This window comes from Condylura cristata, unplaced genomic scaffold (assembly GCF_000260355.1).
Source record: "Condylura cristata isolate star-nosed mole 26May11 unplaced genomic scaffold, ConCri1.0 scaffold00015, whole genome shotgun sequence".
Taxonomy (NCBI): Eukaryota; Metazoa; Chordata; class Mammalia; order Eulipotyphla; family Talpidae; genus Condylura; species Condylura cristata.
In genome coordinates this window covers 35,305,765-35,311,599 of record NW_004567116.1, presented here as the reverse complement: position 1 = coordinate 35,311,599, position 5,835 = coordinate 35,305,765, and positions in this window count along the sequence as shown.

Sequence of the window (5,835 nt, the reverse complement as noted above, 5' to 3'; positions counted from 1 at the left end):
TTTATATATTTTCAGTTTCTTTTTTGCTGCACACATGTTAATGATGGTTATGTGTTCTTGATATATTGTTCACTTAACATTATATATTGCTAATACAGAATTATAGTACCTATATATATCATATCATATATATTTGGCCCAATGTTCAAAGCAAGGCAGAAACACTACTCAAATTTACACATTGTTGTGCATCATCAACAAAGAAGGAATAAAATGACTGGATTCAATCTAATGTGGAAGTGATGGAGGTTATGAGTAGCAAAACTGGAAAGGAGGTGTCACAAGACCAAAAACCTGGCTCACACAAAGCCAGGAGTTGGGGGTTGGGGTAGAGGTGATTAACATAATTGTTAAACCAGCTATAGAAATGAAAACTCCTTAGGCACCAGCTGCTAGAGCAGGTATCAGACAGCTGTAGAGAATAACAGGAGGCCCAAACCAGAGGTAGGATATGGAGATTGGGGGCTGCTGTAGACAATCACTGGTCCTAATAAAACCAACCTAGTCACACCCTAGAGTAATTAGGTTAACAAAAGTTCACATCTCCACAAAAGATCAAGCCCCTCCCAAACAGAAGACTAATACCAGCAATTTCTGCCCTGACAAGGGGCAGCTGCCTTTTACCTGCATGTGCCTGTGCAGGTGCTTTGACACCGACGGCCTCAGTTTCCCTCAGGCAATAAAAGGAAGCAGAGTTCAAAGTAACTCAATTTGTCGACAAACTGAGGAGGGCAGCAGATTCTTGTCTGAAAGACCATGGTCTTGCTCTTGGGCATACAAAGGAGTAAGCCACCGGAGAGATGGCCAAGGGTCCACAAAGGGGAGACAGGTGGGCCCCTGTCCTTTTGATGCAGGCATATGGGGTTATGGGTGGGCACCAGCCAGCCTGCTTTGTTCACAGCTGCTGTTTAGCTTCATTTTCCTTAATGCAAGAAGACAAACTTGTTAAACAAACAAAGGTTAGGGATGCTTGTCTGGTGAGGCAGGAAGAGAGACCTGTCACTGCCAGCCTTTTGTTTTTGTAGAGCAGGGCAGCGGCCTTTCTGCCCCACTGTGCCTATGCTGGTGCTCCTCCCTGCCAACTCTCTCCCTGTGCAGGACAGCAGCCCTTCTGCCTGCCTGGCCTGTGACCTGTGACCCTGTGGTGTGTCTCTTCACCAACCTCCTTTTGCAAAGCAGAAGAGGCCGCTCTCCTCCCAAGGCCGCCCCTGGGACTCTCTTTTAACAAACCCGTCCCCCTAGGGGCAACTCTTTTTGCTTACTTGTGTCTATGCAAGTGTCCTTTACTTTTCTCTCCCTTTTTACAATAAACCTGCCCTTTTTGATGTAACTAACACCTCTGCCTCTTGAAGAAACTCAACCAAGAAATTTGCTAGTGCCTCTGAAAGGGGAGCTCTGGGTCCCAGAAGTAACTCAAGGTGCTCCCTCTTCAAACACAACCTCTCCAAATTAGTTTTAGATAAGGTAGCACAGCCCTAGCTAATGACTGATAACAGTAGTAGTCCTAGAGCTGCCCAGTAGGACAGAGATGGCCAAACAGAGAGTCTGACAGAAGCACAGTTCACCTGGCAGGGCCTCTTGGAAAGGGGGCAGGTCAAAGACCACAAAACATTTAAAGGTTTGGCGTCACACCAAAACTGTACATCTAGAGGTCAGGGTAGGAGAAAAGAGGGCAGTTTGGTTTTGGCTGGATCACTGACTGGCTCATGAGCTGCCAAGTATGACTTAATTTCAAGGCTGGGGGTGATGGCAAGGCTTCCATTCAGGACTTTCCATAACAGTGTATTTGATCCTTGGTTAAGCTTCAATACAGGAAGATTCATGGCAGCCAAGGAAAAAGGAAAGCAGAATCAGGGGATACATGGCAATTGGCAAGGTTAAATAAGAAATAGCTTTCATTTCAAGACAGCATGGAAAGAATACACTAGATCATTTTTTTAAAATAACATTCAACTCATTGATTGCTTAATTCATTTCTTTTGAAACTGATTTAAAACAGTGGTTGCTGAATAGATTTATGGAGTGACACCAGGTGGCATGAAAACAGAAATAGAAAATACTATCTCTTGTAATCATATAACATTTGTTTCAATTTAATGTAAGCATATGTATGGATTTGAAGTGTTTACTATAACCCTCATGAGAATCATTATCAAAATCTTAAAAAAAATAATTAAGTAAAATATCCTTAAGAGAAATTGGACATATTACTGATCCAACAATTTTAAGTACAGGTTTCACTGATTCACTATAACACATTCAATGAACTGTGCATATTTAACATGAATAATTTGATGCGTATTCACATGTGTCTATAATAAAATAATATTTAAAAGATATTTATTAAAATAATATAAGCTGGTTGGTGAAATGCCAGATTCTCTGACTGGGGTCTAAGTATCTTAAGGGCAGAAATCCTCTCTCAACTCATATGTCTCCATCACACATAATATAGAATATTTTCAAGAAATGTTCTCTGACTGGAGAATTACATCTAGCAATGAATAGAATCCACCTCACCCATGTATTCAGACACAAAGAAGTGCTGTCCGGAGAACTGGGTGTATACATAATCATCATCATCAAATAAACTCCAGATACGTTAAGGATGGAATGGTTACCAGCAGCATGCTGTGTCAGGAGAGTCATCTCAGTTTCATGTCCCTCTTTCCCCCAGCATTTACCTAGGGCTAGAAGACTGAGTCTCAATGAAGGGAAGTGAGAAATGTGATATGTACTCCTTCTAAGCCACTCAGCTACCATAAACAAGTGTTTTATCTTCAACATGGGTATAGAAATGCTGAATGATTCGGAAAGTTCCAGTTAGAAGAGCTTCTATAATCTCGGATCCACACGGGTGTCACTCTATCTCCCAGCTAGAATTTAAGTACTGAAAAATAAACTTCTGTCTGTTAAGTCACTGAAGTTTGGATTTTGTCATTAGAGAAAAGTTAGTAAACATGTCCTGAAGTTACATACAACCCTTTCTTTAAAAGTAGGGTCTTTTGGGGTCCTCCCTGGTGGAGCAGTGGGTTAAAGCACAGAACTAAGAAGCTAAAGCCACTTCAGCATGAGTTGGATCCCCAGCCCTGGAGGTGACCCACATGGTGCAGCAGACCTCTCCTGACCCACCCTCTGCTCCCCTCATCAGTGTACTTTGTCAGTCGGCTGTTCTGCTCCCTACTTTGTCTCTGGTGAATCCTCTCACCGCCCATGCACCTCTGGCTTGTACCCTATCTCCGTATGCATAAATAAATAAATGTTAAAAAAAAATAGGGTCTTTTGGAAGACATTTACTTGGGTGTTTTCTATGACTGTTCTTCCATATTGCTTTTCTATGGTAGAATGTATACTTATGATGAGGGTAAAATGGTCAAAAAACAGAAAATATTTACCTTTTACCTGGCACTTATACAAAAAGTGTGATGCTCCTTTTTAGTTAGGGAAACTAGCATTACCTTACTTAAAGGAACACTAAGATTAGAACAGGAAGACAGCACAGACATATATATATATATGTATATATATACTATATATATATATATATATATATATATAGTAAGGGCTGGAAACCCTCTCTTAGTTAAAGGAAAATAACTCTTCTGTCTCATTCCCTGTCTGTTATCTGTACTCTTCTGCTACAACTTTAACTGGTTAATTCTTTTATCCTTCAGGTTTTTACTTCATCATTACTTTCTCAGGACTGAATTGTGTATGCTCCCTAAAAATCTATACCTGTGTGATTCCATTATTCTGCTATAATATTTTTCATCAAAGTCAATATTGAGCAAATTAAGTCATTCAACACCATTTTAACAATACATATAACTCTGATACACTGGAAAATCTTTATTGGGAGGTCTATCCTCTCACCACCTCTGACACAGGTTTGATTGGCCTCTTTTCATCCACCCTGAAATGATGCCACCTGCAAGGGCTGTCTTGCACTCTTTCCTGCTATCCTCCGACATCACATCTCACCTAGGATCACACTGCAGAATTACCACAGGATATTTTGCAAACCACATGTACTGAGTCTGTCTCTGCTAACTTGATGGTCCACAGAAGGATGAGCACTTCAATTTTAATATAACTCCTTCAAGACTGAAGGGCATCACTTCAGCATAAAATTTCTAGTGTTCTTAGAGCAAACTGGGACTTGATATGAATGGAGATTCCTGAGATAGGCTGACCTACACCTTCTTAAAATGAAATACTTTTAACAGAACCCAAGAATCATTTAAACTCATAATATGCAAATTATGCTTAATTATAAATATATTACCATGGCACACAACAGTGTCCCAGCCCTCCTTTTAAAAATTTCATTCTCTTGTTTTTGCCAGTGTCTCATTAAGTCCCTAATCTTTATTTAGCATTTTCAAAGTTGCATGATGGGCAAATTCTTTAGTTTTAAAAATAAAAGAATTTCTCAGTCTAGAGTCTTACTTACCAATACAATCTATTAATGCTACACATATTCAAAGAAAATGTTTTGTTCAGATGTGTTCTTTTTTAAAATTCAGAAATTGTTCCATTTATTTTTTTAAGACCAAGTGAGAAACATACTGGGAGTAACCAAAGTTTTACTGAGGAGGACTGGATAAGGGCGGTAATAAATTGGGCCTTGCATCCAGGATGGGACTAGTTGAAGGTGATAATGAGCTGGGCCTCACATCAAGGACACAGCTATGAGTCACCCCTTTGAAATCTGAGCTTATATAAAAGACCCTTCCCCCTTATTGAGTTGGCAGTAGCTGCAGACCCCACCCTAGGGAGTCCCTCTCAGCTGCTGCCTGGGAGCAATAAACTCTACTTGCTCAGCCTTTCTGCCTCCCGTCTTTCTTTCTTGCAGCAGGTCACAGAAGCTGGAACAAAACACATATCATTAAGAGTTTACTTTTAATGACCAGTAATTGGTACCTTGGATAGGTAATAATTGCTCAAACAGATCTGATGAATGTGTGCAATAATCAAAGGAATTACTCCCATTTGCTAGAAATTATTATTTTATTATTATTTTTAGATTTATTTATTTGTACATACAGAACTGGGGTACAGGCCAGAGGCTCGGGGCGGTGAGAAGCTTCACCAGAGACAGAGTGGGGAGCAGAACAGGCAGATCTACGAAGTACATTGCTGAGGGGAGCAGCGGGTGGGTCAGGAGAGGTCTGCCACACCATGTGGTCACCTCCGGGACAGGTGGGAATCGAACTCATGAGGAAGTGGCTTTAGCTTCTCAGTGCAGTGCTTTAACCCGCTGTGCCACCAGGGAGGGCCTAGAAATAATTTTTTATGTGTGATAGTTCATTTGCTTATTTGGCTGCTTGATTTCTACTGCATGGGGTAAACATACTCAGTTTATAAAATTCCATTACTTGTATGCCTTGGAGTGTAGTAGCTGTGTTTATAACTACCATTTCTTCTCTGCTTCTTTTTCTTTCTTCTTTCCTACCTCCTTTGTTTTCTGACTTTTTCTCTCCTCCTGCTATCTTTCCTTCTTCTCATATTCCCTTCCAGTACATATCAAGGTGCAATTTTGTAAATTACCTGAGAGATATGGGAAAATGACAGAAGGATGAAAAAGGTGGACAAATATGAAGAAAATAAGTAAAACAAAGCTTCTTACAAGTCCTTAACAATGTCAAAATCAGGGCCCTCCCTGGTGGCGCAGCGGGTTAAAGCACAGCATTGAGAAGCTAAAGCCACTTCCGCATGAGTTTCATTCCTGCCTGCCCCGGAGGCGACCACATGGCGCGGCAGACCTCTCCTGGCCCGCCGGCTGCTCCCCTCAGCAGTGTACTTCGTCGATCTGCCTGTTCTGCTCCCCACTCT